Here is a 25,406-nt window from a genome sequence, read left to right on the forward strand (position 1 = left end):
AGGCCTGTCTACACTCCAAGCCCAATCATGTGTTTGCAACTGGTTTCTGAATCTCCTTCATTTGACACAATTACAAAAATATTATATCCACACAGCACCTTTTCAAACAATGGAACCATGTGCTAGTCATGTTTGTGGATCCACAGTGAGATTGCCTAACTCTTTTTATATAGATGCATTCTGGGAGAATCTAGCCAGCTAGCCTTCATTACCTTTGCAGATTTTAGGATGCTCAGTGTGCACCTACAATGGCACCTAAACCATGTGAAACATAGTGGCTACATCTACACTACAGAGATCTTTCGAAAGAAGCCCTTCCCAAAGATCTCTCCCACAAGAACTTCTTTTGAAAGAGATCATTCACACAGCCCCCACTCTTTTGCAAGAACGGGCTAGGGATCAAAAAATCAGGTGCCATGAGGGCTGCTCTCTAGAAAGAAGGGCCCTGCAGAGCATCTACACGTTTTCTCTCTTAAGAAGGTGTTCTTCCTGAAATGGGAGGGGAAGAGCACTTTTGAGAGGACCACCACATTCTTTTGATTTACTTTTGAAACAGCACTTTGTGTGTAGACTCTCCTTGGGATCTTTCAAAATAGTCCCTTCGTTTGAAAAATCTTTCGAAAGAATGCTAGTGTAGATGAAGGCCTCATCTGTTGGTGGCTGACTGACCACAAATGTTGATTAAAAAGTGCTGTGCTGAGTTACAGGAACATCTCCGTGCACCAGCCCAAGCTGCCACAATTACTAATCAAATATTAACCATGTTGTTCCTGAGCACTGATTATATTTGCATCCAACCATGTCACAAACTGGTCACACACAAAAAGTAGCGTGGGCAGGATGCTTTATGCTATTTCCGGTATTTAAGATGGCATTAGAACTATCAAGAAGATCTGTCTGCTCTATATTACTATGCCACTTGCCCTTCCAGTTCTGGGTGGAGGTGAGAAGCTCAGTGACATACAAGACAGAGAAATATAAAAATAAACAAGATGACTATAACTGAGCCTGGGAAAAATTTTGCTTCGTGCTGAATTGACGTTTTAGGTGTAGAGTTGCTTAGTTTCTCATTTCATCCATTGCCATCAGTCCATCTGTAAGTTCAGTTTTAAAGGATGGGAATGATCTCAATGGAACAACCTTGTGCTAGGCAGAAAAAAGCTAATCGTGTTAATACTTTTTTCAGAAAAAGTTCCATCTTCTTGATCTATGGGGGTTAACATGCAGCGTCCTGGCTCCTGTCACTGCAAACCATGATTAGTACTTCAAAGAATACAGTGCAGCAGAAAAGACAGCCGGGTAGAAAGGAAAAAAGAAGGAGAAAGTAACGCTTGTAAAAAACAAAACAAAACAGAAAATAAAACCCAACAACCTACCCTGATGTTATAATGTACAATCACTGTCCATCTTAAATAGTCCTTTTTTATTAGCAGGTTTAGGGGACCCCAGACAACAGCAAAATGTTATCTGAGGTCCATAGCCATGGGCATTGAGCAAGGAAAGTGAATTTGAAGACCTGGCTACATCTGGAGTTTATCAGCTCTTTTCCTGGCTAGTATTACAGTAAACAATTATCTGTAGATCAGGAGACAGCAGGGACTTTAAAGACCCAAATTATAGAGAAAGGGAGAGAGAGAAGGAGAATACAGGAGATAAAAAGGAGTCTTTGCATCTTATCGTACTAATGAAATCAACCTGACAATCATGCCAGGCTGCAAGGGTATTACACTGTCTGGTATTAAATGAGCATTTACAGCACAGGCTCCTGTGTCAAACAGCAAAAAGACACAAAAGAAATGAATGCACTAGTAGGTCATGGCAAGAGATTTATAGTAGGTGCTGAGAGAGCTGGTCAGTTTAAAAACCTCCTCAACAGCGTAGTCAGGGTAATATCATATTCAAATGTTTCAATGACCATTTCAATGGATGAGGAATGTTCTGTAGTGTAAAATAACTTCGTGAGCTCTAAAATGAAATTAATAAAGGAATGTCAATAGCTTATGGCTGTTGTTGGCTTCATCTTTATGCATGCAGGAGCAATTTGCTATCTGAAAAAAAAACCAGGAAAATCTCAACTAGCCTTGTGTAAAAATCTGGCTTATTTCAGCTGGGACAATGCACAACCACATAGATATTCTTAGCCTAGTAAATTAGAAGAGCCAAAGGCTTCAATGGGAGCTGCATGAGGGCAGAACTTGGTTCAGAATGTTCTTTACAAAAACACCCCCAACCAACAGTGGGGCAGTATTTTCCAGCTGGGGACAATAGTGAAGAATAGTGTCAAAATTTTTACAAAGGCCTATTGGACACATTACTCACTGCCTATGCACAAAGCATGCAATTATTACAGAAGAAGCCCTAGTTTGTAACCTGCCCTTTGGATCAGCTCCTGTACCTAAGGACTGGAAGATAGCTAATGTGACACCAATATTTAAAAAGGGCTCTACAGGTGACCCTGGCAAGTACAGACCGGTAAGTTTAAGGTCAGTTCTGGGCAAACGACTTGAAACAATAGTAAAGAATAAAATTGTCAGGCACGCAGAAGAACATAATTTGATGGACAAAAGTCAACATGGTTTCTCCAGAGGGAAATCACGACTTACTAATTTTTAGAGTTCTTTGAAGAGGTTACTTAACATGAAGACAGGGAAGATCCAGTGGATATAGTATACTTAGGTTTCCAGAAAGCCTTTGACAAGGTACCTCAACAAAGGCTCTTATGTAAATTAACTTGTCATGGGATAGGAGGGAAGGTCCTTTTGTGGATTGAGAACTGGTTAAAAGACAGGAAACAGAGGGTAGGCAGAAATGGTAGATTTTCCAAATGGAGAGGGGTAACTAGTGGTGTCCCCCCAGGGTCAGTCCTAGGATCAGTCCTGCTCAATTTATTCATAAATGATCTGGAGAAGGGGGTGAGCAGTGAGGTGGTAAATTTTGCAGATGACACCAAATTGTTCAAGATAGTCAAGACAAAGGCAGACTGTGAAGAACTTCAAAATGATCTCATCAAACTGAGTGATTGGGCAACAAAATGGCCAATGAAATTTAAAGTGGATAAGTGTGAGGTAATGCACATTGGAAAAAATAACCCCAACTATATTTACAATATGATGGGGGCTAATTTAGCTATAACTAATCAGGAAAGACATCTTGAAATTATTGTGGATAGTTCCTTGAAAACATCCATGCAGTGTGCAGAGGCAGTCAAAAAGGCAAATAGGATGTTAGGTATTATTAAAAAAGGGATAGAAAATAAGACAAGGAGTATCTTACTGCCCCATATAAATCTATGGTACGCCCACATTTTGAACACTGTGTACAGATGTGGTCTCTTCACCTAAAAAACAGATATCCTGGCACTGGAAAAGGTTCAGAAAAGGGCAACTAAAATGATTAGAGGCTTGCAACAAGTCCCGTATGAGGAGAAGCTAAAAAGATTGGGACTTTTCAGTTTAGAAAAGAGGAGACTGAGGGGGGACATGATAGAGGTATATAAAATTTTGACAGGTGTGGAGAGGATGAATAAAAGAAGTTATTTGCTTGTGCCCATAATACAAGAACCAGAGGACACCAAATGAAATTAATGGGTAGCAGGTTTAAAACTAATAAAAGAAAGTTCTTCTTCACTCAGCGCATAGTTAACCTGTGGAACTTCTTGCCAGAGAAGACTGTGAAGGCTAGGACTATAACAGAATTTAAGAAAGAGCTAGATAAATTCATGGAGGTTAGGTCCATAAAAGGCAATTAGCCAAGGGTAGGAACGGTGTCCCTGGCCTCTGATTGTCAGAGGTGGGAGATGGATGGCAGGACACAAATTGCTTGATCATTGTCTTCGGTTCACCCCCTCTAGGGCACTTGGCACTGGCCACTGTCATCAGACAGGCTACTGGGCTGGATGGACCTTTGGTCTGACCCAGTATGGCCATTCTTATGTTCTTGAGTTTCATCCCGGTATCTTCTGAGGTTTCATCAGTGGTATAATGGCTGCATGTTGCCATAGCCATAAACAACATAAACATGTTTACATACTCACAGCCACTGCAACTGGGTCCTCTGTGCTCCTTCCCTACTTCTAATTCTGATCAGCAAATACCGAGTGCAGAGAGCAATCTGGCCCCTTTGACTTTAGAATCACAAGTATTTGTGCTGACCTAAATTCAGGAATTAGGCTCATACACTCCTTAAGTATAAGTACACTATGACTGTGTCTACACTAGCTCCCAACTTTGAAGGGAGCACGGTAAGTGGGGTGTTGGGAGATAATTAATGAAGTGTTGCGGTGCAATTCTCCTAATTCTCCCACGCAGCAACTTCGAAGTGTTCAACTTCGAAATGCTGGCTTGCGAGTAGCCGTGGCTAACCTGCTGGTACTTCAAAGCGCCCGGGCTACTTTGAAGTCCCTTTACGCCTCCAAATATCATTGGTATGATATTTTCACAGGCTGGTCTCCCACATCCAAGGGCATACTATCACTCATGTTCCATCCATTGCTAATTGTACTGGCATTATGCTGTATTTGCTTGGTGGCTACGTGTGCCATGTGCTGTTGGATAAAAAGACTGTACCCCAAATTAAAACCAAGTGCTCACATTATGTCCCAGTATATGGCCTTAAAACAATTACATAAAGTGTGACCCTCTCACCACTGTCATGAGTGAAGGGTTAAAAGGGGAACAATGTAGGGTTAATTAGTAGAAAATAAAAAGGAAACTGTAATATTGTATTTAGGAAAAATGAAACTGTAATGTATTAATTCTTTGTATGATAAGTAATAAGATTAACTATGAACACGGGATTAGTCTCAGGTTATCAATTTATATTTGTAATTTATATTTATAATTCAAGTTATGTTGTAATATGTACCATTATGGACAAAACCAGACTCCATATTGTAACCAAGGATCCATTTTGATACCATAATCTATTTTTTAAAGCTCTGTTGAAACCAAAACTCTACCTAAATTGCGTGAACAGGGTACGAATTGTATTAGATGTGTGAATGGGGAGGGTGTGATTGATCCTCAACACCAGCCTGTCCTGATGATCATACACCAGTGACTGAAGAGTGCAGACAGCTCCCTGAAGGAGAGAAAAAGATCCACCCTGAAGAGAAAAGAACAAAGTCCCATTAAGGATGAGGGGAAAGTCATGTCTGAACACTGAAGCACCATGACACAGCAGGACGCACAGGCTTATATCTAACTTCAAGCCTATAAAAGAAGGGATGAGAAGAAGAGAAGAGAAGACCTCTGGTAACATTCTGCTTACAACATCAAAGAGCATTGGTGCATGCCCGACAGAGACCCAGCTCTTCCTCGTGCCTGGCTTTCCCGGCCAGTTAGCCTCCACGAGCTGCGAACTCAAGCCACTGACTCCAGCTACAATCAGGACTGGTAACTATATAGCAGCTGCAGAAAACTTGGTGTGTGTGTGTGGATGGGTATTAGGCATTAGATATTGCTTACATTCTTATAATAAACATGGCATACTGCCTTCTCCCCTGAAAAGATCCTGTGTATTTTATCTGTGAGGAGTGAAGGGACTTTAAAACAGCCTGGGCATTTCGAAGTTTAACACTTCAAAGTTGCCTTGGGGAAGAATTAGCTTAATGAAGTGCTGCATATGCACTGCAGCACCTCATTAATAATCGCCCTACACCCTACTTATCATGCTCCCCTTGAAGTTGGGAGCTAGTGTAGACACGGCCTATGTGATTGTGTATCCAATGAAAACTAACCAAATATCAAATATTTGCTGTAAATTGACAATGAACAATTTTTACTGGCTAAAAATGTCAAGTAATTCTGACTAACAAATTTGAGAAAACTGATCTCTGCTCTCAGACAAATCACAGATAAGAAAAGACACAAAACTAATCCTTCATTTCTTATTTATCAAAAATTATGCATCCAGCTGTGCCAGTCTTCATCAGGCTGGTAAGGTCTCCAAACCACAGTTGGTGTCAGGAGTCTGAAAATCCTGACATAAGACATTTGTGTCTTACATCAGAACTCCACCAATTATGTATAAATCAACCTCGGTGTCACACTTGTATTTGTGAAGTTCTGTAAGAATTTGGCCTGTAAAACTAGCTACACCTGAACACACCATTTCAACCTTTCAAGTGTACGAGCCTGTAACAATCTTGAGTGAAGGTTTTGGGACTAGGTAATGCTTCAGGTTCCTTAAGGGCCTATGTTTCTATGATTCTTTGTATGGCATACTTTGACAAAACCCTCAGTGTACTCAGTTGCTGTGGAGGCTACACGTAAACTACAGCCAGAGCTTTCCAAATGATCTGTGACACTCTCTCTATCCATCAGTATATTTGATAACATAATCAGTGGCTTGTCAGTATCAAGTAATGGGGGAAGAGGGTGAGAATTACATTTTAAAAGGCTTCCGAGAAAGACAAAGTGATAACAGAAGTAAAATTTTGACTATGTGACTTACTTAAGATGAAGTCAAAGATCAACTATAAAGAGGCTTTAAGAGTATCTTTTTTTGGGAGCGGGAGCAGGGGGAGGAGCTACAGGCATTAAAGCAGTATAACAACTTTCCTGACTAATAAATGCCATAATCCTATAGTTGACACACCCATATTTGTACATGTTAGCCCAAATATAGTTAAACATTTTCCAGTGAAATGGGGGGAAACAAAGAAATTACTTGTTAGTTTGGAAGGCAGAGAAAGGAAACAATGAACACACACTTGCATCCCCATTCAAATTTAGAGATGGGCTAGGATGAATAAGATACAGTGCAAACCTTTAGTGAAACCTTCTCTCCTTTATCTTTAATTTGGAAAAAAAAATGTAGTTAAGTTTTAGCATTGTCTTTTCATGAGTCTTGGAGTAGCCTGGTATGGGAAATGGATATGCCAGTGCACTACAAGAGGGAGATGCCTTTCCCAGGGGTGAGCACTGTATGGAGGAGATACATAAATGGATTTGAAAATTCAAAAACATTGAGTTTCTCAACCTCTCTGTCCCTTTTTGCCACTTTTGTGGGGTTTATTATGCACAAGGGCTGAGTGTCCTTCTGGAGTCCATGGGAGCGGAGGCACTTAATACCATGCAGGATTAGAATGTAGTTTCTAAAGTACAGGGCACCAATAGGTGGCCCATAAGGGCTCAGGTTTTTGTTTTGTTTTGTTTTTTCAATATCACGAAGGCTGTTTGGCCCAACTTTTTGATCCATTCTAGTCAAAGTTTCCTATAATCTTTTCTATCCATGTGTGGCGATATTGTTCATTGATGCGCGGAAAATAATTGTATGTGCACCAAAACATATGTGAATGCGCACCACCTGTAGGAACACATCTACTGGGGGTGTGCAGGCTGGGCACAGTGCTAATCAGCTGGATGGCATGTGACTGTCTCCTGACTGGCTGCACAAGCACTCAGCTGCCAGGGAACACCGGCCCTACTGCAGTGGAGGTATTTTGAGATACGCCACCTGTGCTATCCCTGCAAACGTAATTTGCAATTCTGGTCCATGTTTATACCTTAGAAGGAACTTACTTTGACCTAACAGTTTTTCAAGTGGTAACAAGAGCAAAACACATGACATACATTCAAACCGCTGCTATGGAACACATGTACAGTTACAATCTAGACTCAATCATTTGTTTAGTTAATTCCCGCTCTTCTGGCCTGAAATCTTATGTGTTTTTTTTCCTTAAACATCTATCAGATTGCTAGAACCTTCTCTTTTAAAATATCTTATCACTTATTAATAGTCTTGATTTGTTCATCTTGAAGGCCAAGGGGCAAATTCTCTTTGTGCCACATAAGTGAGGTCAGAGTAGCCTGAAAATGGCTGGAGAGGATCGGTGGATATCTCCTCCTGTGCAGGGAAAGTGCTGGCAGAGATTTGGCAGTGCTTGCTCATGTGCCTTCTACCATCACAATCTCCGGTGTAAGGGGAAGGAGTGGATATGTTTGAGGTGCTCCAGGGCAGAGTATGGCATGGTGTGACAGACCAGACTTTGGAAGGAGGGGGAAATTAGGCCAAAAAAATCTCATAATAAGTTGTCATTGAAGCTGATTTGGTTTTGTACTGTTAGTGACAATTGCTTGACTCTGCACCAGGCCAGATTTTCAGCTGTCGTCACTTGCAACTATTGCAGATCTACTCATTTCAGCTGAGTTATGCCAAGTTAAATGAACTGAGAAGCTGCACGAGTACTGGGTTGTTCAGTGAGGCCTTCTGTAGAGGGTTGGTCTGGTTTGGAATGAATCTCATCTTCCATCATGTGTACATTTTTTCTCAAAATTAATAATAATAAAAAAAACCTGAAGCATTTGATGTAGTAGAACATACATATGAAGAATTACATGTTTGTAAATTGGATTTTTTTATAAAAAGAAAGTTGTTTTTGCATGTCTGATTGGGTACCTTGTGATGTTATTATTTACAAAAATAACTAAGATCTCTGGAAGTAAAACACGCTCTGCAAATATTTTCCTCTCCCTCAGCTTATATAGTGGTTTTAAACTCTCTTTCTTTTCCTGAGGCAGTTGTCAGTGCATTTTTTTTCAGATTTCCCAGGCAGATATATTATCTTGTGATACACCCCATGGTTGTGAATGTCATTTCTTGCTGTTTGACATGCTGTCTCTCCAAAAGACATACCACTCCAAGGAGAGGCGTGGGGTGAAGTGGCTACGTACTTCCTCAGCAATCACTGTCATAAAAAACCACAACAGCTTGAAGATATCTATGCAACATAACCTACAACATGCCCTCGAACTACAAGCAAAACTAAGGACACTTGCATGCCTTTGTCCTCACCCAGTTATACATCACTCTTGAAGTGTGGAGAGATGGAAAATGGGTACATGAAAGCCAAAATATCTGTAATCAAAATCATTGCCTCTGCCTCAGGGCATGATAGCCTTTCCTTGAGCAAGTATCAGAGGAGTAGCCAAGTTAGTCTGTGTCTTCAAAACAACAGGAAGTCCTGTGGTACCTTATAGACTAGCAGATATTTTGGAGCATAAGCTTTCCTGGGCAGAGACCCGCTTCATCAGATGCGTAGCGAAGCAGGTCTTTGCCCATGAAAGTTTATGCTCCAAAAAATCTGCTAGTCTATAAGGTACCACAGGACTTCTTGTTTCCTTAAGCAAAGGACCCAGGTTTAATTCAAACACCATGAAAGACTCCTGCCACTGACTAGAATGGACATGTGAGAATTGTCACTGGAAGGATTTCCATTTGGTCAATTGTCCTGACATGCTGAAAGCATCGTACCGATGGAAATGCTGTTATTTTCATGAGATATAAAGCCATGGTCAGACCATTTGTGGTCATTAAAAGTCTCACGACTTCCTGGGTAAGTACATTCCGGCTGCCTAAATTCACCTTGCAGTTTCAGTTACATATGACACTAAATCTCAGAGGAGTAGCCATTTTAATCTGTGGTTTTGTAAACAACTTGCAGTCCCGTGGTACCTTAGTGACCACCTGCGAAAGCTCATGCCAAATAAATTTGTTAGTCTCTAAGGTGCCACACGACTGCATATGGCACTCAGGGTACATCTACACTAACCAGGAGATTGACCTTCCAGGGTTCGATTTCACATGCCTAGTGGGGAAGCACGAAATCGAACTATCAGGGGCTGACAGTTACTCCGGTACTGCTCATTTTTGCAAGGAATAAGGGTGGTCATTGGGAGAGTGTCTCCTGTCAACCTCCCTCAGTGAGGATGGCCAGGAAAGTTGAGAGTAGATGTGTTGATTCCAGCTAAACAAATGCTTTAGACTTTAAGATCTAGTGTACACTTGCTCCAAGATTATTCACTTCCTGTACTGGAGTGTTTTACGGTATTGAATGGAAGCCATGCAATACCCCAGAAGTGAATACATAATAGCGATGAGTGAGGTGTTTCCTGTATATGATATGTACAAAACTAGGGTGACCATCTGTTCCATTTTGGCCAAGACAACCCCATATTTCAGGCACCAGGAAGGCATCCCTATTTATTTTAACAAAGGGGATAATTGCCCTGTATTCAGGCCCCCGGTGCAGGTGCAGCTGCTGGCTGGAGAACACGTACAGGAGAGGGAACCGGCAGGGGGCCCTGCTGTTGCGGGGGAGGCTGCTGCTTGGTTCCCAGCTCCCCATGGCTCAGGGAAGCCTGGAGGGGCACTGGCATGGTTGCCGCCCAGTTTCTGACTCTCCGCATCTTGGGGAAGCTGGGAAGAGCACCAGCATGACTGCCACACAGTTCCCAGTGCCCCGAGGCTTGGGGCAGCTGGACAGATTCCCACACGGGGCGGCAGCCCCATTCCCAGCACCCTGAGAGATGGGCAGCCATAAAGCCACCCTGGCCAGGGTGTCCTGTATTTGGGCTCAGGATATATGGTCATCGTCTACAAAGCTGAAGTCTATTATGTGGTAACAATCTGGAGTAATTCGAGTTAAATTATTGGAATTACATAATGAATTCACATGTGTGCAAACAGTAGAAACACCTCAATTCCTGGCAAATTCTAGAATTCTTTTTTTAACTCAACTCAAGCAATATCAACCTCAAGCACTCGAATTAAAGAAGCTTGCACGTCGTTGCCCCATTTTCCTTTTGTGGATCAGCTGCTAGTGTCATCAGGCACACACCCCCCAATGCCCCACAGATAATACATTGCAGTTATTTTGAATTCACACTAATAAGTGTGGACAGGATTTAGTCTACAGCCTTTACTGCACTTTGGGAATTCTTTGGGATCAAGCTTTATAAATGTGAGATGTAAAATATTATGGGTTTGTATACATGGGAGGTTTAGTTAGCACTGAGCACTAGTTGGTGCTCAGTGTGTAAGATGCAGTAATAGTACCTACATGGGTAAGTTATGCCCACTTTCTAATTGTACCCTTGGGTCTACATGGGAGGGATATAGTATACACTAAGAATGTGACCTTTTGGGCAGGTACCCATAGTTCTCTGCTTTGTTCCTGAGCTGCATGTGTTTTAGGTTGTTCTTGCTGTGCATTGTGTCCCAAGGCAGAAGCCAGTGGAAATCTGGGATGGGGATGTGTGTCAACCTCCAAAAATATCCCGTGATTTTGCTCTCTTTATCCCATGCTCCTTCTTGCTGCATGGGCTAGTGCCATTTTGAATTGCAGTCAGCCAGCTTGGACACAACAATGCTCTGTGCTGCTACTTTGGCAGCTGCAAAGAGGCAGGTACTGTCCAGCTGCAACTACACTAGCCAGTGCTTTTGGAAAATCAGGCCCTCTTCCGAAAGAGCAAGCAGAGCACCCAAACACAATGCACTCTTTCAAATTCCTTTCAAAAGAACGTGGTGCTGCTTCTGGAGGGCCTCTTCCTCTCCCAAATAAGGAAGAGTGCCTTTTTTTGAACAATCTTTCAAAAGAAGGGGGCTCTTTCAAAAGCTCCTATGGAGAGTCTACACACAAAGGCCGTTTCTACACAGGCCACTTTCTTCGAAAGTGACATGGTAATACACGGCCCGAAATATGCTAATGAGGTGCATATGCAAATTCCCCGTGCCTCATTAGCATACAGTCACATCATTTGGAGTCCGGAAGACCATTCTTCCGGACTCCAAAACGCCGTTTAGAAGCGCAGCTCCTGGGGAGCTTCCGGAAGGAAGAAGGGGCCTCCGGAAGAAGGACTTCCTTCCGGAAGCTCCCCGGGATCCGCGCTTCTAAATGGCGTTTTGGAGTCCAGAAGAACGGTGGCCATATGGTAATGAGGCGTGGGGAATTTGCATCCGTGCCTCATTAGCATATTCCGGGCCGTGTATTACCATGTCACTTTCGAAGAAAGTGGCCCGTGTAGAAACGGCCAAAAAGTGTTCTTTCAAAAGTAAATCAAAAGAATGCAGCACTCCTGTCGAAAGCACTCATCCACTCCTGTTTCAGGAAGAGCACCCCCTTTTGAAAGCTTCTTTTCAAAGAAAAAGTGTGTAGATACTCTGCAGGTCCCTCTTTTGCAAGAGCAGTTCTCCTGGCACATGATATTTCGATCCCTGGCCCGTTCTTTTGAAAGAGTGGAGGCTGTGTGGACACTCTCTTTAGAAAGAGCAGATCGCCATGAATGGTGTGAAGAAAGTGAATACAGAAAAGTTATTTACTTGTTCCCATAATATAAGAACTAGAGGACACCAAATGAAATTAATGGGTAGCAGGTTCAAAACTAATAAAAGAAAGTTTTTCTTCACACATCGCACAGTCAACCTGTGGAACTCCTTACCAGAGGACGCTGTGAAGGCCAGGACTCTAACAGAGTTTAAAAAAGAGCTCGATAAATGTTTGGAGGTTAGGTCCATAGATGGCTATTCGCAAGGGGTAAGGTATGGTGACTAGCCTTTTGTCGAAGGCGGGAGATGGATGGCAGGAGACAAATCGCTTCTTCATTGTCTTCGGTTCACCTCCTCTGGGTCACCTGGCATTGGCTACTTTCGGCAGACAGGATACTGAGCTAGATGGACCTTTGGTCTGACCCGGTATGGCCATTCTCATGTTCTTATGATCTGCTTTTTTGTGTGTGGAAGCGCTCGTTTGAAAGGAGATCTTCAGGAAGATTATCTTTCAAAAGATCACTGTAGTGTACACATGTTCTCTGGGCTTTATTTGTGCTCTCAGTGCCACTGAAAGTCAAAGGCATTAGCTGTCGCTGGGGAATAAAGAATCTCTAGCACTTTGAAGAAACTCACATATTGCATGTGTGATTATGCCGACGGCTTCCCAAGAGCAGCTGGGTCACTGCAATCTCCTGGTCGGCAGAGTCCTTCTGCAATCCTCCAGCATAAAGAACTAGAGACTAACCTGTGAGAGCAGCCACCATTCAGAAAGTGTGTATGACAGAAAAGCAGAAGCGCCCAGTAGAGAAGGTCACAAGCTCAGACTAATGACAGGTGACTTTCCCTCCCTCTTTCTCTTCCTCTTCTTCTCCTACTTCCTCTCCCCCCACACTATATAAACCCTGGATTGTTATTTCTGCTCCAAATCTGAAGAAGTGAAAAGCTCATTACCTAATAAATAAAATGGTTAGTCTTTAAGGTGTTGCAGGACTGCTTGTTTACAATAGAGAAGAAATGCAGACATTGGATTCACAGCCATGGAGGAAGGAATATGTTTTGTACTTCATTAAAGCTTACAGAACTGAAATGTTGCCTGGTCAGAATGAATGGGGGTTTCTCATACCAATACTACGAACAGTTATTCAGGGCTAAAGTACAGCTCCCCCACAGGCAGCCTTGTTCAGCAGCCTTAAATTTGAGTAGACACAAGTTGATGCTAGCCTACCAAATTGCTTCAGGTGGCACACCAGAATGTGAGAGATGAGAACAATGAGACAGCTAGTTTTACCCTCTGCTGTCTTCAGCTGTATTGCTGAGGAGGGCAGTTCTGTAAAATCTCTTCCCTGCACATTTAATGGCCACATTTTTAATAAAGCAGGTAAACAGAAAAATCATATCCCATGCTTCATGGCTTACTGTATACTGCAGGGTGCAGGAAAGGACTTTCCTTCCAACCATGGTTAACGCTGTTTAGACAAGAGCCAACCTGAAGTCTTTTAAAATTTCATGATGCCTCTGAAACTTTTTTCTGAAAAATTCCAGAGGCCTCTTCTAGCATTTTAGAGCGAGTGGCTTCTTAATGTATTTATTTTACATAAAAGAAATGGTGAAAACCCCTGTTTAAGCCCCACTGAGGTTCTGAACCATGGTAATATTGGGATCCGAATTCTTGCCTGGTCAAATCTTATTTTCTGCAATAGTCATGTCTACACTGAGCAGGTGTATCTAGTTCCCTTGATTTTCTGGTTCTTCTTGTTCTTTCTGACGCATGTGGCATGTCACATGACATGAATAAGAAAAGCAGAGAGTGGTCAGTGTGTGAACAGAGCACTAGCTAAAGTTTGTTTAAGCATATGAAGCAATTAAAACCAGGAGACACTCAGCAAAACTGGAAGATGGCAAATTCTACTGTAATAAACACATTTGCACTTGCACACAACATGGAGTGGAACATATTCTTAATGCTATCATTGAGGCTAGGAGCTTACAAGGATTCAAAAAGGAATTAAACATTTATACTGGTAATGAGACTAACTAGTTATAATAAAAAAATTCTTAGAAAAAATTGTTTTGGAGGAGATAAACCTTAATGCTTCAGGGCATAAGTCAATACTTGACTAATGGGGGTTAGGAGGAAACTTTCTCTGGTAGAAAGCCACTGCAATTTATGTTTTCGAGTCACTTAGTCACTGTGGAAAATCCCAGTGCCTGGTTTGATCTGCTCCAGTGTAGGGCAAACAGCAAATGCCAATGTTCTCAATCACCAAGAAATGGCAAATAATTAGTAAAATTTGTAAAAATCACAAATCACAAAAACAAACAAACAAACAAAAAAAAAAAAAGCTGACTTTCTTCCAGTCAATTATCCCTGCTAAATAATTTGATCAGCTGTATTCCTGCTTCAGTGGTCTCGTAGTCTTTGCACAGGCAAACACTGGAATGATGGCCAAGTCAGTACCTGAAGAGCTTCCATTCTAGGGAATGTAAAGTTCAGGACTCATATGACTGCAGCAGATATTAATAAAACTTCAAATCTCCAATCTGGTGCAGTTCCAGTTTCTGTGTAAGCCCGGGATGGTGCTTGTTGGATCTGGTGTTCCATCTCACTTAGAAGAACATTGAGTTCAGATCTGGACATCTCTAGTGTCAGAGGAAAGCTCTGGATCTTAGTCTGGGGATCTTGACCTTCTTCCCTTTCTTTATGGTTAGATGAATGAGGATCATCCAACTATGGAAGCTGGGATCCCAAAGCTGTTTTTATGTCACAACATAGGGTTGTGGTATGAAAAGAGAACAATTGTCCCATGCCAGGTAATCAAAATAGGCAGAAAAATGGGAATTAAAATGGGCTAAGAATTAAAGGATGCTAGGACTAAATAATCAAGATGGACCGATACAGTGCACAGTATCTCCCTTGTTACCATATGTAAATCAGAAAAAAGACTCTGCGTACTGAACACTCCTTTGTTCACAGTTTCTGCTGTATACTTAGAAATAGTACCACATTCTCCACATGAAGGTCACTTTTTGCTATGCACCCAGGAATGTGTTAGGATTACAGTATCTGTGGTAGCTTTTAGTAATTGTGAAATAATTGTTGCACACTTCTGTGCATAGGGGAGAGTTTTTCTTCTTGATCTGTGTAGCTGATTCACACAGCTGGAAGAGAAGACTGATGCAAATTGCTGCAGGATCTTAGATCACCGCGTTCTCACTGAGTTCTTTGGAGCTTGTTTGGTTTCACTTAAATCATGATACAGAAGCTAACATTCTGTCGGTTTGTGTAATAAACACCTGGATGGTAAGTAACTGATTTTGAACCAATAAATATTAGACTTGACTGGTGTTTTATGAAACAGAAAAAAGTCATTCTGTGATGCAGTTTAGCATTTGTACCTTTAAAAAAACTTGCAATTTCACAAACAAAGGGCTGTATAATGTCTGTGGACCATTTTGGGACTTTGGTTATCTCAGTCTCAGCTTATATTTGTCCACATTTGAGAAAAATGGGTAATACCGAAACTGGCATGACATTCTTGTTACCTGTCTCAGAAAAAAGGCCAAAGAAGTATTCTCTCTCTCTCAGATGTGGATCAGCTTATGGCTCATGTGTATTGGGGAGGTTTGAGCACTCTTATTTTCCCACTTATTTCTGCAATCTTGCTGTGAAAAAAAGACTGGATAACTTTATGGTCACTAATAATGTATAACTATGTAAACTAAGGCAGCAATAAGGATAGTGTTCTTGGCGTGTCGATGGATTACTTTATGGGGCACACCAAACTATATTTCCTTTTGTCAGTACAATATCAAAGTTTGGTCTGCTCATCCATAAATTTATGATAAGTGAATATCAGACAAATGGCCTCCAGGGCAATTTGGGGCCTGATTCTCACATCACTTACCACATCATTGTTTTCCTCTTTTGTAATTCTATCATAGAACTCACAGTTTTTGAGGTTTTCATTAAAGCCCTATCTTCTGGAATCAAATGATCTCCTGGGAATCTCTGCTTTCACTTGCAATAACAAGTAAATTTCTTGTCTGCATGGATGAGGAGCAAAGGTTTAGAACATGATCTGAGTGTAACCTAAAGGCCCAGAAACCAGGAGGCTACTAAAACGAACACCAATTATTAGTATTTCTAATGTTTTAAAGCCAACCTAATTATTTTCTAGGTCCTAACTTATGATTTTGCATGTTTGGGGTCAGTAACTCATATGCAGACCATCAATTGCAAACTCAGATCATAGTCTTCCAAAGGGCTTCCTATTCCTAAGGGTGTTGACTCAGATTCCAAGGCCAGAAGGGACTATTGTGGTCATGTAGTCTGACCTCCTATATCACACAGGCTGGAGAAATTCTCAAGGATTTCAATGGGAATTGTATCAGGTCCTCATTCTGCAAGAGGTAAACTATTGTTAACAGTGAAGCAATGGTCTCCACCAATATGGCAAACCCTATATAAACTTACACACTTAATTTAGAGTTACTTTCCCATTCATCTACAGACCTTCTCAATTATGTATGACTAATTTTTCACAAAGTCATCATTTGGAGCAATTTGTCTAAGTATGAGAGGCAACACCTTCAATCTCCCTGCATGGTGGGTGGAGAAAATGTCATAATAAGTTCTGTTTCGGCATGAATTATTACGCGGTCACAGCAGTTCAAAAGAGAAAAATAATGAGCAGGTAAGTCATTACATGCAAAAATTCTTCTTCTATATTATCAAAATACAAATTAATTACAGATAAGATCAGAAGAATGTTCTTTAATGTTAGTTTTTCCCAGAGACAGTAATGGAAATACATAGCATGTGGGAGGGAAGGAGTGTAGATGTATGGAAGGATGTTTTATTAATGTTGGCTTAATTTAATTGGAAAGCCATTACCTGTGAAAGCAGCAAATGAATCAGGAAAGGCTCTGGGACATGCAAATAAAATGATTTTTTAATTATACTTAGGGTGCTAACTTATGCATGATCTCATTTAGAGAGGGTTAAATCTCAAAGCAACAATAAAACCATCTCTAGACAACAATTACTCCATCAGGCAAACCGAATCAGCAGGTAAGGCAGTTGCCAGTTCTTGCCATAGCATCGTACTGAATTTGTTAGCTTGTGATTGTGACACCTTAACAAGGCTTCGATTCGTGATCTTTAAAGTATTGACTACAATTTAAGTGAGGTCTAGGGAGAAAAAGCACTCCACTCCACTCCCCTCCCTCCTCTCATCTTGTATACAGTGTTAATATTCTCATGACAACAAACATTTTCACATTAATAGTCCTATATACTTTAAGCTAATCAGAGTGGGTGCCATCTAACTTGCAAAGGCAGCAATCTTCTTCATTAAAGGGGAGTCAGGAGAGAGAACTTCAGGCTTCCTTAGGGCTAATTACATGGTGTTAATAATATAATGGCAGCAATTTTCTAACTTTACCAAAACCTATTATCCACCCTGAGTACCTTATAGGATTCTCTGTGAGTTTATATAAAGCCATGTGTTATGCCCCAAAATGTTTTAAGTAAAACGTTTTAATTTTTACATCATGATTCTCTTCAATCTGTTGCAAAGATGTGGTACTTGTTAATGAAGGTAGTTTTCTTTGGGGAGAGGGAACCTAGGAGCTGAACAGTTCAGAAGACCCCTCTGGAGCTTTATTCAGAGCATACACTGTAATGGAAAAACTTGGGATGTCTACCTAAATGAACTGAGAAAATTCAAAGAGACCGTGGGGAGATTTCTCAGGCTCTTCCCACCACTCATGATTTTATATACATCTGCCATATCCCCCCTCAGTGTCCTCTTTTCTAACCTGAAAAGTCACAGTCTCTTTAACCTCTCCTCATACGGGACCTATTCCAAACCCCTAATCATTTTAGTTGCCCTTTTCTGAACCTTTTCTAACGCCAAAATATCTCTTATTTAGTGAGAAGACCACATCTGTACACAGTATTCAAGATGTGGGTGCACCATAGTTTTATAAAGGGTCAGTAAAATATTATTTGTCTTATTTTCTATCCCTTTTTTATTAATTCCCAACATCCTATTTTCTGTTTTGACTGCACACCATGTGGATGTTTTCAGAGAACTATCCACAATAACCCCAAGATCTATTTCCTGATTAGTTGTGGCTAAATTATCCCCCATCATATTTAATGTATACTTGGGGTTATTTTTTCCAGCTTGCATTACTTTACACTTATTCACATTAAATTTCATTTAACATTTTATTGCCCAATTACTCAGATTGGTGAGATCTTTTTAAAGTTCTTCACAGTCTGCTTTCCTCTTGACTATTTTGAACAGTTTAGTATCTTCCACAAACTTGACCACCTCACTACTTATCCCTTTCTCTAGATCTGCTGTTATATTACCACCAATTTGGATTAAAAGCCCTTGCTCATTCATTTTAAAGCATCTCAGTGATTTAAAAATTTTTCAAAAAGTTTGGGTTCATGTTCAGTGAAGATTAACTGCCATACGTTTAGAAGTTCCTCCAAACTTCTTGGATCTTTGAGACTGAGCTGGAAATCTCTCAGTAAAAACCCAGTTTTTGTATGACATTGCTGATAATTTCTTTTTCTGATCAGATCAAACAAAACTTGTGTATAAAGCTTTTTCCTGGAGTATTTCGGGCATTCTTTTGTTTTCAGGCCTGGAAGAGCAAAGGAGTGCAACAAAAATGAAAAATGATAGGCATAGTTAACAGACGTATTTTGCACTTATCCCTCACCAGAAGCAGATATTAGTTCTAGTAGGAGATAAATATTTGAGACTGTGGCTGTTTTACAGTATCAGCTCTATAAATGGGGTCAACGTCAGTGTTTCTTGAAAGCAGCGTACTTGGGTGGCTATGCAGGAGAGATTCAGGTGCTGCCTACTTGATTAGCACAGCAGCCGTAGCCACCCACAGCATGTCAGCATGTATTTCTATTGGTGGTGCACAACTGCACATGCCTCAGTGCACACAACAAAATGCATTCCACACACAGATGGAAAAAGAAAATTAGAGAGTATATTGGTCATCAGTGTGGTCTAATGAGCAGATCACAGGACTGGAGCCAAGAAAACTGAGATCTGTTTTGATTACACTACCAAGTTATTGTGTAACCTTGAGAAAACCAATTCTCCTCTCTGTACCTTAACTACCTCATCTGTAAAATGGAAATAATATTTAACAAGCTTTGTAAAATGGTTTTAAATCAACACATGAGATGTATAATTGATGTAAGTAGTGACCCATGCTGGACACAATATATTCTTAACTGTCCTTTGACACCAGTATGACCAGCTTCTAGTAATGAGCACACTTCCAGAAAGGCTCAGTTCTACATAGTCAGCTGACTTATACTATTTTAGTGGATGATCAGGTCAATGGCTGCTGAGTGGTCAAGTGGAGGATGAATGTTTTGTATAGGGAAATTTAGCAATATGTGTTTTTCTTTATTTTACATTAAAAGTCTGATTGAGTGCAATATTCCACAGAAATATTTTAAAGGCACCTAACAGGAAAGTGGAAAATTCTTATGCTAAACTCTTTTCCTTCTCTGACTATTCACCACTTACCAACAGAAGTTATTTCACAGTAGTGGAAGCTTTTTTTCTGACTACAGTCAGATATGTTAGTTCAGTGCTAAGTAAGTTGAGCTCTTCACACCCCATTCACTAAAGTAAATTTATTTTGATTAATCTTATGCACTTGTCAAAAGCTGTGCCAAGATGTATAAACAAACCAATTTCTTGGATTGTTTCAAGTTAATCATATTAACCTATTTGCTATATTGGCCTTGGGGGGGATTCCAAGTGGAAATGATTGAAGCTGGGCCCAAAAAACAGCTTTATTTGATTGCCAATTCTGGTGTTAACGTGTGTTTCATTGGACTTCTAGTGTCTGTGTCAACAAGCCTGAAGCTTTCATACTGGAGGATTTCTGTATCAGCTCATCATCAGCTTATTTCTGTGGCAGTTCTGATTTACTGAGTAGAATATGGCAAATATATCTACAGTAAAGTCTGATATTGCATTGTCATAAACGGGCATCAGTGGAGTTCTGGTAAATTACACCAGCTAAGTCCAATGGTTTTAAATGATAGCTGCCTATGGAAATATAGAGGAAAATCTGGTCATGATTAGTCCATACATTTAGCAAACACACACAAAAGGATGTTGTGAGGGACAAAAATAACTGGAGTAGAGGATGGGTCTTGACAGCACAAGATAAACATTCATTATGATTAAGGCTGGTTGTTGTAGCCACAGATGAGAAAACCCCTGGCTTTGTCATTGCAAAGTTCATAAATATCTAATGGGTAACAAAGTCACAAGTTCACATTATTGTGAACAAAATATCCTTTATTCTACAATTTAAATTATTTAAAGATATTTTAAAGCCTAGGTCAACCTTTCATATTGCACTATAATGAACATATATAGAGTTAGACTGGCAAAAATGTACAGACTGCAGTAGTAAATAGGTCAGCATTAGGAAGACCTTGCCTTGTAAATGAAAACAAAACCACCACCCTTCTCCCAATAAGTCATTGGTTTTATGATGTAAATGATGGCTGGGATAAACATACAACATAACTCAGGGGAGTGCTAAGTTGGGGGGTATGACATTTCACAAGTGGGGGCACAGCACAATTAGAGGCTGGGTCTCAGGCTCATTCCTTCACATTAAAAGTTGAAATATGTTACTGGTTTTTATATCTGTGTAGTCACATTTATATACTGATTCATACAGCTTCTATATTCTACATACTTATATTCAGACATGCCAAAATGGGTTTTCATCATCTGAACATAACCAGGTTTTCCATCAGTTTAGATTATGTTAGACAGGTTGGGGGGAGACTGCTAATTGCAGGGACAAAAAGTTTGCTCACCCCAACCTAACTTATGGTTAGGGAGGGCCCTTGGTTTTCAGTTTTATTTATTTTTTTCCTGGGAATTAATCAGTGTTTATTGCCACAATGACAAAAACAGGTACAAATCAGTGCAAAACTTAATTTTTCTAGGTAAATATCAGGGCTGTTTTGTCAAATGAAGAGACCAAGGGCAAAATGTTTAGTAGGTTAATGCTTTGAATTCTGCTCATCTTTGTGGTTTGCTGCAGCACTAAATTTATAATGCCACCTCTGAGGTAGAAATAAACCTTTTCATATGAAAAAACAGTTTATTGTTGTAGACATAGAACTATTACAGCCTAGAAATATTTATACTTGATAATTGGAGCACACAATTTACAGTACATAACTCAACTTCATCCTTTACTATTGCTTTTGTTTTGTTTTTTAAAACTTTCAAATACTTCCTTATTTTTTGAAATTTATTCTGATGCAGATTTTCATTTTTTCCTCATATTATTTTTAGGGCTGTCAATCACAGTTAACTTGTATGATTAAAAACTAATCACAAATCAATTTAAGTAAGACTAATCACACTGCTAAATAGAACACCTGTTGAAATGTATTAACTATTTTGAGTGTTGTCTACATTTTAAAATCTATAGATTTCTATTACAGAGTACAGTGCTCACTTTATTATTTTTATTAAAAATATTTCCACTAAGTATGATAAAAAGAGTATTTCAGTACAGCTCCTAGAAGTGCTGTAATTCAATCTCTATACCATATTATAAAACTTACAAGTGTAGATTTGTTACACAAACTTCACCCAAAACAAAGTAAAACTTTAGCACCTGCAAGTCTATTCAATCCTACTTCTTATTCAGCCCATTTCCAAGACAAACATAAGAATTGCCACAATGAATCAGACCAAAGATCCATCCAGCCCAGTACCCTATCTGACTGTGGCTAATACCAGGTGCTTCAGAGGGACTGACTGGACCAGATAATCATTAAGTAATCTATTCCCTGTCATTTAGTCCATCTTCTGCCAGACAGAAGCTAGGAACATCATCCCTGCTCATCTGGTTACTAGCTATTGATGGCCCTATCCTCCATGAATTTACCTAGTTCTTTTCTGAACATTGCATGGCAAGAGGCCCTCTTTCCTGGCAGCCCTCTTTGTTCATCAGGGGTCAGGCTAACAGCTATGTTCTGGGGTGAGAACCCAGCTGCTCCTACCTATCCCTTCTTTCCCCCAGTACTGATTCTGTTTCTCTCTATCCCCCCCCCCCCCAGCCACCTTCTAAATGGGGCAGCTTTTAAAAGCTTGCCACAGGCCTTCAACTGTCCTCTGAGTGGAGCCAGCTGGTCCTCATCTAACTGGGCCAGTTCTCTGCCAGCTGCTCCTGATTGCCCCTGCAGCAATCCACCTGTCATTAGCGAGGGAGTTGGCCCTTCTGTCCCTTTCTGGGCTGTTTGCTCCCTTGCTGTAGCAGCCCTCTGGTCTGACCCCACCACAGTTGTTACACTTGCCTTCACAACATCCTCTGTCAGAGTTCCACAGATTGGTTGCACTGTGTGAAGAAATACTTCCTTTCATTTGCTTTAAACCTCCTACCTAGTCCTTTCATTTGTTTTTCCCTACTTCTTAGCTACATCACACAGCACTCTTTCAAAAGATGAGCTTCCAGAAAATATCCTTCAGAAGATCGTCTTTCAAAATCATACGTCTACACACAAACAGCAGATCAAGCCTTCGATCTGCTTTTTCCGACCTGGTGCCCCCACAGCTGCAGGCACTTTTTTGAAAGAATAGAGTCTGAAACACTGCAGATGGGGTCATGTGGGTGAGCAGGGCTTCGGGCCCCACCCTGCAGCCAGCAACTCCCTTAAAGGGCCCCTCCCAAAAAACCCTGCCCTGCACATGCTGAGGCCTGTAGAGCTGCCACAAGCATCACAGAGCCTGTGCGGGAACCAGATGGCCAGCAACACCTGATGAATCCCCAGCAGCAACTCATGGCACTAGAGCTGGTCATTCAAGGCACCAAGGTTGGCCAGCTAGCCATGGTGGTCGTGGCTGTCGTCCACCTCCTATGGGGGGTGAATCCCATTCCTACAGGGCCCTGAAGCACTTCTCCCTTGGATCCTGCCAGCATCCCACCCGACCTGGTGCCTCTGGAGCCATCCCAGCAGCTCTGACTGGTGGGAGTGGCTGGTGCTGGGGGATTGGGATGACACCAGGTGGCTCCAGAACTTCTGCATAAGCAAGAAGACCTTCCAGGAGCTCTGCCACTGGCTTGCCCCTCCCCTGAGACACCAGGACATCTGCATGTGCTCCTCCCAAAGAAGTGGGTCACCATTGCCATGTGGAAGCCGGCCACCCCAGAGAGCTACCAGTCTGTGGGGCACCCATTCATGGTGGGCAAGGCCACCATCAGAGCTGTCCTCATGCACTCACCATGGGGAGGGGACTCCCAGGCAAGGGGGATCCTTGACAGCTGGGGCATGGGGAGGGGACTGGGAGGGAGCCTAGGTGGGGCTAGAGGGGTGGGGGCCTAGGAGCAGGTAGGTGGATGGAGGCATGGGGGATGGGGCCAGGCCCACCCCTTCACATGAGGGTGTATGCCTTCCCCCCCATGCAAGTTGTCTGTGCAATCAACACCTTGCTGCTCCACAGGGTTGTCCACATAGGGGATGTGGATGTGACCATTGTGGGATTTGCCTCAGTCAGCTTCCCAAATTGCTTCAGTGCCCTGGATAGGCTGCACATCCCCATCCATGCCCCAGAACACAGTGCTGACTGGTACATAAATCACAAGAGCTACCACTTGGTAGTGGTCCAGGCTCTGGTGGACTCAAAGGGCTGGTTTATGGACATCTATATGGGCTGGGCAGGCCAGACACATGACACGCGTGTGTTCCAGAACGCTGGGCTCTGTCGGTCCATGGAGGCCTGGACATGCATCCCCCAGCAGGAGCTCCAGGTCCGGGATGTCACCATGTCCCTCTGCATGGTGGCAGATGCTACCAACCCCCTGCAGCCGTGGCTGATGTGGCTCTACACTTGCCACCTTGACCCCTCTCAGGAGATAGTTAATAGCAGGCTCAACCAGGCCCGCAAAGCAGTTGAGTGAGCCTTTGAGCATCTGAAGGGCTGGTTCAGGTGACTCCTCACACACCTGGAGGTCGGGCTGCAGAACATCCCTCAGGTGGTGGGCACCTGCTGTGTCCTTTACAACTTCATGGAGGGCAAGGGTGAGGCATTTGTCCAGGGGTGGGCATCCGAGGCGGGCCCCAGCTACAAACAGCTGGCCACTGCCCCAAGTTGCCAGGCCCACTGGGATGGGGTCTGCACTAGGGATGCCCTCTGTGAGAGGTTTGCTCACGAGCCCCTGTGAGCGCTACCCACAGCCACCCCACACTGACCCACCACCATGAGCACAGGACAGAGGGATGGTGCAAAAATAAACTGTTTAAGGAAAACTATTACCTGTGTGGTTTTAACAAACAGCACCCAGAACTATTTACAATGAGGAACAGGGGCAAACTGTATACATGAGAGGGCTGCGGAAAGGGAGGGCAGCTCAACCTGTGGTGGGGGAGACCTCAACCAGGGCCAAGGGGAGGAGAGGGCAGCTCAGCCCAGGGGAGGGGACCATTAGTCCAGAGCAGGGGTGGAGAGCTGTGATCCCCGTCAGCCCTGGGGTCCCCACCCACCCATGGTTTGGGGTCCCCAGTGGGGCTGGAATGGGGCAGGAAGCATGGTGACGTGGGGCTGTGGGAGGGCTTTGGCAGGGTTGGGCTCAGCAGTGGGGATGGCAGGGGGCAGCTGGGGGAAAAGCAGAGTCAGGGTTGGCGGAGGGTGTCACGGGGGCAGTATGTCAGATGGCGGGGGGGGAACAGTCGGGCCAGGTGCTCCTGCAGGACTGATGTGATCTCCCACAGGATGGACATCAGGTCCTCCCAGGCTGCCCTCCACCACACCAGGTCCACCTCCTCCAGAAGGAGGTGCCGCTCCTTCACCTCTGCCTGACCGTGAATGGAGTCATCATCAGCAGACTGCTGCTGTGCCCTCCAGCTGTGGGCCGGTTGTGGTGCTGGTGGAGGGGATGACTGGCCCCTCTCCTCCACCTCCGCCAGGCTGTCTGGGACTACAGACAGGTCAGGGATCTCCCAGCCCTCTGGCAGCATGGCTGCAGGGAGAGGAGGAGACAGATGACATGTCAGTCCCTCAGTACTTGCCTGAGGGGCATGCCCCACACCACCCTGTGGACACCAACCCCTGCCCAATGGCACGGTGGCCATGGAGTATTGTAAGCAATGAGCGGGCCATGGCCATCCGGTGTGTGGGTGGCCTGCTTGCAACTTTGGCAGCCCTGCCCCGCAAGCCAGGGTGTGCACCCCACTGGGTACTTACTGGTGGGTCCCCCACTGAGTTCTGATGATGCCCTGCTGGCCAAGTCCTGGCTTGGTGATTGTAATGGCAGGTTGATGACCA

This window comes from Carettochelys insculpta, chromosome 15, assembly GCF_033958435.1.
Source record: "Carettochelys insculpta isolate YL-2023 chromosome 15, ASM3395843v1, whole genome shotgun sequence".
Lineage (NCBI taxonomy): Eukaryota > Metazoa > Chordata > Testudines > Carettochelyidae > Carettochelys > Carettochelys insculpta.